The sequence below is a fragment of the Thermobia domestica genome, chromosome 5, assembly GCF_964235325.1.
Source record: "Thermobia domestica chromosome 5, izTheDome1.hap1.1, whole genome shotgun sequence".
Taxonomy (NCBI): Eukaryota; Metazoa; Arthropoda; class Insecta; order Zygentoma; family Lepismatidae; genus Thermobia; species Thermobia domestica.
Window position 1 is genome coordinate 160,094,988 of NC_137458.1, and position 14,931 is coordinate 160,109,918.

At 35.4% G+C, this 14,931-nt stretch overlaps 1 protein-coding gene across 1 annotated transcript in view; it reads left to right on the plus strand.

The window, feature by feature from the left end:
* The first annotated feature begins 11,273 nt into the window (after positions 1–11,273).
* Positions 11,274–14,931, plus strand: part of LOC145686209 (uncharacterized) — a 64,530-nt gene continuing 60,872 nt past the window's right edge. The window contains exon 1 of the mRNA XM_081759263.1: positions 11,274–11,435. The gene's annotated coding sequence lies outside the window, so the exon portion shown is untranslated. The remainder of the gene's footprint in view (positions 11,436–14,931) is intronic.

The window sequence follows — 14,931 nt, forward strand, 5'->3', positions numbered from 1 at the left end:
CGGTGACACTCGTAAATTTGCTTATGATGCGGCAGTTGTTTATTAAATTGACGGCAAAATGCTCGCTGAACTGCAACAATGGACTCAAGTTTTGCCAATTGTAGCACACAAAAAGACTTCTCCTGTGGTGACACCGCCATTTCACTACAGACAAACAGCGCCAATCCCGCCATGATTGGAACTTCTATCCGGGCTGTTTAAATTGTAAACTTTTCTTAATCAAGTAACGTTCGAATCATGTTTCTATCTTTTGTAGTTTGGAAGAAATAAATGTTTGAAATCTGTTCTTTCTTTTTGAATAACTCTGTACACAGTCAGTTACCTCTTTGAATATCTTTAAGCCAAGCTTTTCTGACCATGATGCAATAATAGGGCAAATACACACGTCTCAAATATTCGTACCTACTCAATCAAAAATTATAACAAAAAGATGTTTCTCAAAAACTAATATTAATTACTTTCTACACATGCTGGCACAAGAAACCTGACACAAAATATATGAAATTGGTGATACGGATGGTAAATTGAACTGTTTTCTAGATACATTTCTCTTTCATTTCAATATTGCGTTTCCCAGAAAGAACTACAGTAAGGTTAGGATAGGGAAACCATGGGTCACTATAGGAATTAGGACTTCTAAACTCAAACTACTTGAGTTATCAAAGAAACAAAAAAAACGAGTAAAGATGTAACACCTCAATTTACTGAATATGTAAAATACTATAGAAAGACGTACAAAAGAGTCATAAAAACGGCAAAGCTTTTATACAGTACAAATTATATCTTAGCAACGAGAAATAAAATAAAGCTATGTGGAAGTTAACCAATGGTAAGATGAATAAGGTAAAAACAACAGGAATTGATGCAATAAAAATAAACTCTCAAATAGTATGTAACTCAGATAAGATTGCAAATCATTTTAATAAATATTTCTTAACTTTAGAAACATTTAACCCAATCAAAATAGCTCATCAAGAAAATAACTGGAAGCTACAGAGCGGAATACCCAAGTCGCTTTTTCTGAAACCAGCTACACCAGAGGAAATCTTACAAATAACAAAAAGCTTAAAAAGTTCCAACTCTGTCATATAATAAATCATTCATTTTTGACAGGAATTTTTCCTACCCGATTTAAGTTAGCTAGAGTTACACCTTGTATAAAAAGGGAAGTAAATTGGAGTTAAATAATTATCGTCCTATTTCAGTTTTGTCGTGCTTTTCTAAAATATTTGAGTTAGCAATGAGAGCGCAACTAAATAACTTTTTCCTTTTAAATAATATAATATCCACAAGTCAACACGGGTTTCAAAGCCAGAAGTCATCCAACACTGCAATCTTTAATTTCATCTCTGATGTAGGAATGGATATAAATAAAGGAAAGCATGTAATTGGTATTTTTGCTTATTTATCTAAGGTGTTCGATTCTATAGATCATGGTATTTTGCTAGAAAAAATGTATTCTTATGACATCAGAGATGTGGCAAACAATTGGATAAAGTCGTATTTATCTGAACGTAGTCAAACTGTTGGTATCTGTAAAGAGGTAAATGGCAGAAAAAAAATGTTTAAATCATCTATAATGAAAGTAACAGAAGGAGTACCACAAGGATCAATGGGTCCTCTTTTGTTGTATATATTAATAATTTGGTTAACAGTCTAAGCCGTGTGAAGTCAACTTTGTACGCTGATGACCTAAATGTTCTTGTCAGTGGAGACTCAGTAAATGAAGCAGAAAGGCCCACTACAGAGACGCTAACAAAAATTATTAGTTGGTTAAACATAAATAAATCAACTATGAATTTAGGAAAAACTAACTGTCAAATTTCGATTCCCGGGCCAAAAGAAATGAACTTGTACCAATAATTGTAGACACTGTAGAATTATGTCAAACGACATCTATTAAATCTCTAGGAGTATATGTTAATGAAGATTTAACATGGAATACTCATGTTGAATACATTAATACTAACTAAACTCAGTTCACTCTGCTTGGCATTCCGTAGGTTGCAAGGTAGTTTGTGCCAGGAAGCTGTCATGTCCTTAAATTATAGCAAAGTTTTTTTTTTTTTTCAATAATAAACTATGGTGTTATATTCTGGGGGAATTCGAGAATAAGTGCTTGTGCATTCTGAATACAGAAAAAAATATATTAGAATAATGTTTGCCTGAACGATCCTATTAGTATCAAGTTGGCCCCACCACTTTTGGACGGAGGAAGATAAATAATGCTATTCGTTTGTGCTACGTTAATGCTGATTAGTGCCCAAATTTCACCGTTAGTGCTGCTCAAATAACGCCGTTTTAACGAATTAATTAGCGTCAAGTTGGCCCCGCTTTTTTCCTAATTGGGATAGAATGGATTTTCTAATGTCAAACGTTAGTGCTGGTTAGTGCACAAATTTCGCCGTTAGTGCTGTTCAAATAACGCCGTTATAAGGAAATTAATTAGCCTTACGTTGGCCCGGTTTTTGTCCTTATTTGAGGTAGAATTTTTATAATGCCAAGCGTTTGTGCTACGGTAGAATTTGGTCGTGCCTCCACTTGTTCTATAGTTGTGTTGAAATTTCACGTAAGTGAACTTCGCCCCACTTGAGGCATTAACAATAAAATTAGTGTCATTCGTTGGTTCATCTTAGTGCACAACCCCTAACATTAGTACTTCATTAGTGTACATGCTACAAGTAAAAGAAAACCATGGTTCCAACTTCACGCTGGCCTCCACTTCAAGCATTAACTGAATAATTAGTCATTCGTTAGTGCATCCTCAGTGCTTGTAGAAAATACTAATTGTTTCGTTAGTGTTTCAATATTAGTGTGGCTATGGGAATCATTTCAGTAAACTTCCCTAAAGAAATGCATGAGTACTGTTTCATTGAGTCAAATGCCCGGTAAATTTAAAAGCACTTATGATCTATTCTAGTGCAATCGTTAGTGCTTCTTAGTGTACCAACCCCTAATGTTAGTTCTTTATTAGTGTAGGTTGTACAAGTTAAGCACCTTTGGAGGGCTAGCGTGAACTTGGCCCCCATTTTAGGAACTAACGAAGAAATTAATGACATTTGTTATTGCATCGTTAGTGCTTCTAGAAAACTGTGATATTTGCGTTAGTGCTCACTATTAGTGAGGTTATGGCTAATTACATGTCACGAAACTTCCATAAGAAATACATGGGTAATTTCTGATTGCGTCAAACTCCCGCCAAATTCGAGAGCACTAATGCTCTCTTCTAATGCAATCATTATTATATCATTGGTGCGTTTTGGTGCATCAACACCTAATGTTAGTTGTTCATTAGTGTAGGTGCTACAACTAAAACATATTTGGAGGGCCAGTGTGAACTTAGCCCCCTAAGCACTAACGAATAAATTATTGTCATTCGTTACTGCATCGTTAGTGTTTCTTGAAATCTCTGATAGTTTCGTTAGTACTGCATTATTAGTGTAGTTATGGATAATTTCTGATTGCGACAAATTCCTGCCAAATTCAAGAGCGCTAATGATCTCTTTTTGTGCAATCGTTAGTGCATCGTTAGTGCTTCTTTGTACAGCAACCTCTAACGTTAGTGCTCATTAGTATATGTAGGTGCTACAAGTAAAAACCCGGTAGAGATTAAGTTGACAATGCCCCCACTTCAAGCACTAACGAAAAATACTGCCGTTTGTAATGCATCGTTAGTGCTTATTAATGCACCAACCACTAACGTAAGTGCTTATGAGTTAAACCTCTAGAGCCAAAACAATAGTAGGGATTAGTGGGGCCAAAACATGTGCCCCCACTTCTAGCACTTACATAAAGGTAGTGCCATTCGTTAGTGGAATTGTTCCTGCTTTTTAGTGCACAAACTCCTAACGTTAGTGCTTCATTAGTGGAGGCTCTAAAGCCAAAACATAATAGTATGTAATTACACTCTAGTCGCCACTTGAAAAAATTAGCGCCATTCGTTATTGCATCGTTGGTGCTTCTAGTAAACACTAATAGTTTCGCTAATACTTCACTATTAGTGTAGATATGGCCAATGACATGTCACGAAACTCCCATAAGAAATACATTGGGAATTTTTCATTGGCTCAGATTTTGGTCAAATTCAAAAGCACTGATGATCTCTTTTAGTGCAATTGTTATTGCTTCGTTAGTGCTTCTTAGAGCACCAACTCCCAACATTAGTGCTTCAATAGGTTGGACGCTAACGATGAAACCCAGTGCATCGGTCGTGCTTCTAGAAAACATTAATAGTTTCGTTAGTGCTTCACTAGTAGCTAGTGTAGATATGGCAAATTATATCATGAAACTCCCATAAAAAATACATCGGGAATTTTTCATTGAGTCAAATTATCACCAAATTCAAAAGTAGTAATGATCTCTTCTAGTGTAATCGTTTGTGTTTGCTAGTGCACCAATTCCGAACACTAGTGGTTCTTGTCGTGAATGCTTTTGTGCGGAGAGGCTAGCCCTAGCGTGTAGTTAGTTTCCCCTAAGTTTCACCTTTTAGCATCCATACAATTGAAGCACTAATATTAGGAGTTTTGCAATAAAACCTCTTAATGTAATAGTTACCATTACACTATATATGTTCATTAGTGTTTTTAAATTTGACGGGAATTTTACAAACTGGAAAATGCCACTTGTCTAAATTTAGATTCGCACGCATCTGAATTACTACCAAAAAAGTTCACATGGTTAGTGCTTCGTTCACTAAACACTAACGTTAGTGCTATGAGAGTTTAGGAGCTATTAGTGAATACCTTTAGTGAGACTAAATTGAAATTTATTGAATTCTACAATAATTGTCCTACAAAGGTGGGATAAACACCAAACGTTAGTGCATTGTTATTACTTGCCGAAACATCAAGCACTAACGTTAGTGCTCTCATAGTTTAGGAGTTATAAGTGAACTAATAACTCCTATACTGTGATGGCACTGATGTTAGTGATTAGTGTATTATGGAGCACCAACAGTGCACTAAGCTTTGGTGGTTACCCACCTTTGTGGAACAGTTAGATTAAAATTCGATAAATTTAAATTCAATCCTGCCTGAAGTATTCATGAAAATACAACGACAGTGCTTAGTGTTCTATAGAGCTTAGCAATTCACTAAGCGCTGGTATTAATCCCACTTTTGTGGGACAATTAGTGTAAAATTGTGTAAGTGAAAAATCTAATGCGAATATAAATTAGTGTAAAATGAATAGCCTCGCTTGAATTCTTCATTAACAACCACTAAAATGAGATAGTATAACGTGAGTACCTAGTTTTTTTTTTTCTTTTTTGACTGCTAAGGATGCGCTAACCTTCAGTTTTTGTCCTACCTTTGTGAAACAATTAGAGTAAAATTCGATAATTTTAAATTCTGTTATTCGTTGGTAACTCCTAAACTATAATAGCACTAACGTTAGTGCTTTGAGTTTTATGTAGCGCTAACAATGCACTAATCTTTAGAGTTTGTCTTATCTTTATGGGGAAATTAGTGTAAAATTCAGTAAGTTTCAATACTGTACCGTCCGTGCAATTCAATAATAACTCACAAATTATCACAACACTAACGTTAGTGCTTACTGTTTAATGGAGGTCCAACAATACACTGACTAATGGTGTTTATCTTGTTTCTATCTGACAATAAGTGTAAAATTCTACAAAAACTGAAAGATCTAAAGTTAGTCCCGCACGAATTATTCATCAGTAACTCCCAAACTATGATAGCACTAAATTTAGAGCTTAAATAGCACTACCGTTAGAACTTTTTGGAATACTAACGATGCCCAAAAATTCGACGTTTATTCTACCTTTGCGAGACAATTATTGTAAAATTCGATGAATTTAAATTTAGTCCTGAGTGAGTTATGCACTTATAACTCCTAAATTATGCTAGCACTAACCTTAGGGTTTACTGTTTTATAGAGCTCTAACAATGCAGTAACCGCTGGTGTAAGTTCCACTTTTGTGGCACAATTACTATAAAATTGTGCGAAAGTTGAAAAATCTAAACTTAGAACTGCCCGAGTTATTCATTAATAACTTTTAAAGTACCATGGTACTAAAGTAAGTTTTTAGTGCACTAATGTGAACTAAAGGAGCTCGAAATATGTAAAAGATTTTAGTAGCATTTGAGAACCGTGCGGGGCTAACTTGACGGACGTAGCATTTTTCATTTTGTAAAATTAAGGCCAATTTTAAAAGCACTAAAGACCACGTGTATTGTAATGGCTACTACTTCGTTAATAGGTCTTATTGCAGAACTCCCAACATTAGTACTTCAACAGTATGGACGCTATAAAATAAAACTTAGGGGATGCTAACTACACGCTAGCTCTTCCCTACAAAAACATCACGATGAGAAGCTCTAATGTTCGGACTTGATGCACTAGCAACCACTAACGATGCACTAACGATTGCACTAGAAGAGATCATCACTGCTTTTGAACTTGGCGAGAATTTGAGCAGTAGAAAAATTAACGTTTTTCTTTTAGGACTTTCGTGACATATAAATGCCTATATCTACAACAATAACGAAGTAGTACCGAACTATTAGCGTTTTTAGAAGCACTAACGATGCACTAAGAAATTCCACTATTTTTTCGTTAGTGCTTAAAGTGGGGCTTATAGGGTAATTACTCACTATCATTGGTTTGGTTCTAGGAAATACACTAATGAAGCACTAACCATTGGTTCGCGCACTAAGAAGCAATAACGATGCACTAATGAAGTCATTGATTTTTCGTTACTGCTTGAAGTGGTGGCAGCGTGAACATAGCTCCCCAAAGGTTTTTTACTTGTAGCATCTACACTGAAAAAGCACTAACGTTATTGGTTGTTCACTATGAAGCACTAAGAATGCACTAACGATTACAATAAAATATATCATTAGTGCTTTTGAATTTGGCAGGAATTTGACGCAATGAGAAAATTCTCCATGCATTTTATATGGGAGTTTTGGAACTTACAATTTGCTATATCTACACTAATAGTGAAGCATTCACGAAACAATCAGTGTTTTCCAGAAGCACTAACGATGCACTGACGAAAAGCACTAATTTCTTCGTTAGTGCTTAAAGTAGTGATCAAGATCACGCTGACCACAAAAGTTTCCCACTTGTAGCATGTACACTAACGTTAGAGGTTGCTGCACTAAGTAGCACTAACGATGCAATAATGATTGACACTAATTTTGTCCTTAATGCGTTAAGTGGAGACGCGAAATTCATGGACGTGTAATTTCAACACCACTAACGGACAAATTGAAGCACGACCAAGCAGCAACGATCAAGCACAAACTGTTAGCATTAAATATAAAATTCTACCTCAATTAGGGAAAAAATCGGGGCCAACATGACACTAATTAATTTTGTTCTAACGGCGTTATTTGAAGAGCACTAACGGCAAAATTTAGGCACTAGCCAGCACTAACGTAGCACACACATTTAGCTTTAGAAAATCCATTCTATCTCAATTAGTGAAAAAAAGCGGAGCCAACTTGACGCTAATTAGATTCGTTATAACGGCGTTATTTGAAGAGCACTAACGGTGAAATTTAGGCATTAACCAGCACTAACGTTTGGGATTAGAAAATTTCTATCTCAATTAGGGAAAAAGCGAGGCTAACTTGACGCTAATTAATTCGGTATAATGGCGTAATTTGAACACCACTAACGGTGAAATTTAGGCACTAACCAGCACTAACGTTTGGCATTAGAAAATCCATTCTATCTCAATTAGGGAAAAAAGGCGGGGTCAACTTGACGCTAATTAATTCGTTATAACGGCGTTATTTGAACAGCACTACTAACACTGAAATATGGAAACTAACCAGCACCAACGTAGCACAAACGTTTGGCTTTAGAAAATCCATTCTATCTCAATTAGTGAAAAAGCGGGGCTAACTTGATGCTAATTAATTTTGTTCTAACGGCGTTATTTGAAGAGCACTAACGGCAAAATTTAGGCACTAGCCAGCACTAACGTAGCACACACGTTTAGCTTTAGAAAATCCATTCTATCTCAATTAGTGAAAAAAAGCGGAGCCAACTTGACGCTAATTAGATTCGTTATAACGGCGTTATTTGAAGAGCACTAACGGTGAAATTTAGGCATTAACCAGCACTAACGTTTGGGATTAGAAAATTTCTATCTCAATTAGGGAAAAAGCGGGGCTAACTTGACGCTAATTAATTCGGTATAATGGCGTAATTTGAACACCACTAACGGTGAAATTTAGGCACTAACCAGCACTAACGTTTGGCATTAGAAAATCCATTCTATCTCAATTAGGGAAAAAAGGCGGGGTCAACTTGACGCTAATTAATTCGTTATAACGGCGTTATTTGAACAGCACTACTAACACTGAAATATGGAAACTAACCAGCACCAACGTAGCACTAACGTTCGACGTTAGAAAATCCATTCTATCTCGATTAGGGAAAAAAGCGGGGCCAACTTGATGCCAGTTAATTTCGTTCTAACGACGTTATTTGAAGAGCACTAATGGCGAAATCTAGGCACTGGCCAGCACTAACGTAGCAAACAAGTTTAGCTTTAGAAAATCCATTCTATCTTAATTAGTGAAAAAAGCGGAACAAACTTGACGCTAATTAGATTCGTTATAACGGCGTTATTTGAAGAGCAATAACCGTGAAATTAGGGCACCAACCAGCACTAACGTTTGACGTTAGAAAATCAATTCTACCTCAATTAGGGAAAAAGGCAGGGCATACTTGACGCTAATTAATTTCGTTATAACGGCGCTAATTGAATAGCACTAACGCTCAAATTTGAGCACTGACCAGCACTAACGTTTGGCATTACAAAATTCAATTTATCTCAATTAGGGGAAAGGGCGGGGCCAACTTGACGCTAATTAATTTCGTTATAACGGCGCTAATTGAATAGCACTAACGCTCAAATTTGAGCACTAATGTAGTATTAACCATTGGCATTAGAAAATCCAATCTATCTCAATTAGGGGGAAAAGGCGGGGCCAACTTGACGCTAATTACTTTCGTTATAACGGCGTTATTTGACTAGCACTAACGGCGAAAATTTGGGCACTAACCAGCACTAACGTTTGACGTTAGAAAATCCATTCTAACTCAGGAAAAAAGGTGGGCCAACTTCACGCTAATTACTTTCGTTATAACGGCGTTATTTGAAGAGCACTAACCGTGAAATTAGGGCACTAACCAGCACTAACGTAGCAAACAAGTTTAGCTTTAGAAAATCCATTCTATCTCAATTAGGGAAAAAAGCGGAGCGAACTTGACACTAATTACTTTCGTTATAACGGCGTTATTTGAACAGCACTAACCGTGAAATTAGGGCACTAACCAGCACTAACGTAGCAAACAAGTTTAGCTTTAGAAAATCCATTCTATCTCAATTAGGGAAAAAGGCGGGGCGAATGTGACACTAATTACTTTCGTTATAACGGCGTTATTTGAACAGCACTAACCGTGAAATTAGGGCACTAACCAGCACTAACGTAGCAAACAAGTTTAGCTTTAGAAAATCCATTCTATCTCAATTAGGGAAAAAAGCGGGGCGAACTTGACACTAATTACTTTCGTTATAACGGCGTTATTTGAACAGCACTAACCGTGAAATTAGGGCACTAACCAGAAATAACATAGCACTATCGTTTGGCATTAAAAAATCTATTCTATCTCAATTAGAGGAAAAAGGCGGGGCCAACTTGACGCTAATTGATTCGTTATACAGGCGCTAATTGAATAGCACTAACACTCAAATTTGGGCACTAACCAGCACTAACGTTTGGCACTAAAAAATCCAATCTATCTCAATTAGGGGAAAAAGGCGCGGCCAATTTTATGCTAATTAATTTCGTTATGACGGCGTTATTTCAACAGCACTAACGGCGAAATTTGGGCACTAACGAGCACTAATGTAGCACAAACGTTTGACGTTAGAAAATCCATTCTATCTGAATTAGGGGAAAAAAAGTGGATCCAACTTGACGTCAAGTTGGCCCCGAAGTTTAAATTGTTCATAACTTTGTTCTTCTGATTGCACAAACGCTGAAATTTGGGCACTAACCAGACTAACGTAGCACAAAAAGCATGATTTATTTTTATCCGTAAAAAAGTGGTGGGGCCAACTTGATATTAATAACGATCCTCATGTAAAAATGTTTTTTTAAAAATATAAATTATTGACATTACCTAGTTTATATATATATCGCACAATTATGTATGTAATAGAAAACAAGGATTAATTTACATTAGTTAATACGATTTACTCATACAATACTAGGCAGAATTGTAATATGTATATTATCTAACAGAAGTATGCAAATTTTAGCAAAACTGTATATATGAATTGTATAAAATTACATAACAAATTACCAGCAAAGTATAAGGACATTAAGGAAAACCTGATATTCAGAAATACTCTGTTAGAATTATTGTTAGAAAAAAGCTAATACTCTGTGGAAACTTATCTTACTGATAACATATAGAGAATGTAAACCCCATACCTGACAACTGTAATGCTTAATTGGGGATTGTCCTCATTTGTAAGCTATGAACAGGTAAATAAATATGAATATGAATATACTCAACAAAAATATAAAGTAGAATCACTTATCTACAGTGATTTTCATGTTCCTATCGTTATTTAGTATGCTAATGTGCCATAAAGTTTTGAAAAAATGGCTAAAAACCCTCGGATTCTGAATTAAACACGGTCCGTAAAGTTCCAGATCGAGAATGTGGATGAATTGGAATTTCGAAAAATGTATGTATTGACAGAAATTTTTACTGAAAATGCTAACGTGGGGCTCATTCCGTAATGGTTTATATCAACGCAAAATTGTTTTATAGATTGCGATAATCCGCATGCCAGTCATAATTGTTCTCCACATTCTTTGCAATATGTAAATTTATAGAAGACTGGATATGAATGAGCCCAAGAATAAATTCCCTCGACTCTTCCCCTGGAAGTGCATTTACTAATTTTTCAGAGCTACATCGTTACTGATCTCACGTCGGTATGTTCCTTGAATCGTAACTTTCTACTATCTCGAAGATGCGAGAGAGTTCAGTGGTCCCACATAAAGTTCTGGTTTTGTTAACCTGTGCATGCGTTCAAGCAAATACAAATAATAAAAAACATGCATAAAACGAATTGTAAATTTAAAATATAGTAATAGGTTTAAGGAAATTAGCACATCCTAATCCTAATAATATTTAAATTTTGATATTCTGCAGTGAATATACTTTTCGTTACACTGCTGTCTCACTTCTGTGTTCTGTCCAGTTACTGAGCTGCCATCTGTCCGAACTTTGATAGAGTTAAAGGGTACTATTCAGCTGTTTGGTGGGTAGGAGTTTCGTATACTGCAGGAAAATGTATCGTATTTTCCAGTACAGGGAATTTTCATTATTTCACAGTTACCGAATATTATATTAATGTTTGGAAGGAATTTGACGTAAGTTAAGTGATATTGTTGGTTGAAATTGCAATATATTTTCTGAATATTTAATGGAGTCAATCTTTAGTAACAAAATTTATAGAAAAAACACGTAGCATGCGTATGTTTTCTTGTCTTACATGAAATTAGTTTGGCACGAGAGATAAGGCTACAAATTAATTTATTGTGTTGTAGTTTCGATACTGTAACTGTCCATGTATACACAAGAGCATTTCACGAGATCTAAAGTAGCGAGGATAATAGTACCTGTTTTTGTCTGTCATAATCTTCGTTGCTGCAAAATCGAATACAGGCTACTGGTGCAAGGCACGTATAAATTTTCCTCTAAATATAAATGTGGATATATCAATTTTAGTCGCTAACTCTTTCAACTGCAAATAAAAACAGGCCAAAGTTTTTACCTAGTCGCTTCCCACACATTGATGTGTTGTTTCCTGTATGTTAATGATTGAAATGGTGTACTGTCTAATTTTTATTTGGAATGATTTTCCTTTTTTGTGTGTGTATGTATTTGTTCGATATACAGTATTCTAATGCTGCGGTCTCCAAGTATATTGTACTGTATTAAGATAGCTTGCGGAAGAAAAAAAAAACTTTACGGTGTGAGTGTATATGGCTCAAATTTCACGTCAAATTATAAATCCACAGTTTATGTAGGATCGATACTGACATGTAGTAAATTCCATACAATTCCTTGGTAAACAGGGTAAGGTTCTAAAACGCAGGTCCCCCTTCCCGTTGAGCTGTAATAAAGACAGAAAGCAATATGCCCTGCGGGGCTCTATCCCGCCTTCACTCGCTTGCGCTCGTTCGGCTGTATTACGTGAATTAAATATTAAAGTTTGATACAAAAAGTAACCAACCTTGCTACTAACCTTTATGAAGAGAACCTGTGATCTAGAACCTTCCCGGTAAAATATCTTAGTAACTGATTTTGTATCAGTGCTATGCTAAATTAAAAATGCTTGTACAGCGGTTTTACTCGCGTGTGGAGTAATGGAAATAGTTGATTGCAATAATAACAGGTTAACGTTTAGATGAAGGGAACTGCTATTTGAAAATATCAAACCTTACCTAATATTAACAGAAATTAGGGAAATTGTTACATATTTTGGATTAAAAGAAAGACCTAGTTTCCCTTAACTAAACATTGGCCTAGTAATGATTTAGAAAAAAAAAAAAATCTTTTTTCACTGACCGTATTGAGCAGTGAAACGAACGCATTGTGTTCTCGTAATTGCAACTATTCTATTATGGGTAATTATCCTATTTTAGATATCCTTTAATCAGTAATAAGCGGACACAAAATGAAATTACATGCTTCAAGTTAATCAGTAGCTCGTAACTGTAGTGTTCAAAGTGCTGGTCAAGTTTAGACAAACCTTATTTTGCAAAATTTGCAGATAAAATTTAGTGCTCAGCATGGAGCGTCATATTCATAACGAAGAAGGGCATATGTTTAGCAGAAGGGGTCCAGCTCTTTTTTTCTAAAAAAGTTAGGGCTATTGTTTAGCTTTGGGAAGCCAGGTTTTTAAACTAACTTTTTTGCGTTATTCTATTCACATTCGGTTCGATTAGGTTAATGAAATTTAATTCAGACAGTATTGCAGAGCGAGCGTTAGCGAGTGAAGGCAGGTTAGAGCCCCGCAGGGCAGGGTTATTTTTTGTTTTCGTTAGTGTTGGTCCCCCATTACTAAACATTTACCGAAGTTACAATTTTGATAATTTCTGTTTACATTAGGTTAGTTTATGTTGTATTATGTTAGTGTAGGGGTCCAACATTATTTTCCAAAAAATTATAGGATTTCGCTTATTTCTACTATCTAAATTTTATGTTTTTTTACGTGCTTCTGGACCCCTTCTGCTAAACATACTCCGGAAGAAATTTTTAAAACCAGTAGAATCAAATAAGTAATACAGTTGTATTTTTGGTTTACATGTGTAAAACCATTACAAGTGCGACGGTTAAAATGAGTGTATGTGAAAAATAATTGTATTAGATACTATTTTGCGATTTTGAAACCAGAATGTTAAATGCTGACTTTATCTTTGTTCTACCAGGTTTTAGAAAAAAAAAAAAAAATACCAATTACGGACACCAATAAGAATGAGATATCTATGCAGTGTTCAGAGTTCACTAAGGTCACACAACCCGTTCCGTTTCACTCGTCTAGTTACACACACTGTCACTAATATGACAATTGTGCGAACCAATTGATCGTGCTGGAATTTCAAACGTTTTCATGAAAAGTATGACAGCGAGTTGTCAGGTGTTTCTAGTTCGCAGAAATCTGCAAGGTGCATGCATTAACCTCACCATCTGAACATTTCTTTTAACCTCTACTTTGTCTTATCTACCTCAAAAATCTCCTTTGTTTCCTAAGAACCAGAAAGGAAACCAAAATCAGTCAGCAGTCAAATCATAGTAAAATCTGGAAGGTTTACAGAAATGATACACTGCAGTATAACATTACACTTGTGTTGGACAGAAGTATTTTTCGAAGGCTATTTATTATAAAGAAATAAATTCCAATGTATTATATCAACATACAGCTAGCAGCGTAGTAAATTCTTAAGATGTCCTTAGCAATAAATGTTCGCGAATCCCTGGGTAAGGGAAGTTTAACGCTTTTTTTTCAAATAGCTAATAATAATAATAAATTTTCGAGATCAATTATTCTCAGCGATGTTATTAGTGCTAAACAAATGAAAGATTTGTTTGCTTTCTTTATTGTAATGTTGAAGTAAGCTCACTGCCTGCCGCCTATGTTAGTGGCCTAATATTACAAGAATAGATGATAGGTTTGTTTCAAGCCACCATTATGTAATGTTTTATGTAAACAAATCCGAATTCATAATTATTTGTATTTACATTGAATCGAAGGGTCTTTATAAAATCAGTGTCAAATTGTAGTTAGGTTCTTTGGCTTTGTGAGGGCTCTAAAATCATGACGCCCTGGTTCATCACTCACTGCTTGCGATGCCACTGATTCAACAAATGCAGCAAACTATTAAATAATAATAAGAATAATAAATTATTTTTTATTTTCAAATGGTCATGCCATGTTGTTTAATATTAATAAAGCGACTTCAGGAAAAGGGGGTCAGCGCTTGGTGGTACAGTAGCATGTAAACAGACAGGCAGTTTTTGGATACTGTTTGAGAGAGAATTTCATGAGATCATATGTGCAATTATAAGACGAAAAGAGAAAAGTAGATTGTAAGATACAGATAGAACTTAGTATTTGGGATTCATTCCGATTATTAATACTAGCAATTGCAGTCCTACGAACAGTTTAGTGAACGAAGTTCCGCCGGTAGTTTTGCGTGAATTCTTTCAATAAAAGTAATTTTCTGAACTTACTCGAGGGTCCTGAGAATTATCTCCTATGGTCAGTTCTTTTTGCCAACATGCACCTTTCTTAAATATAAAATAATTTTTTGTATACTTACCTCAAATATTTTTCTTATAAATTTCGAAGAGGATATGACG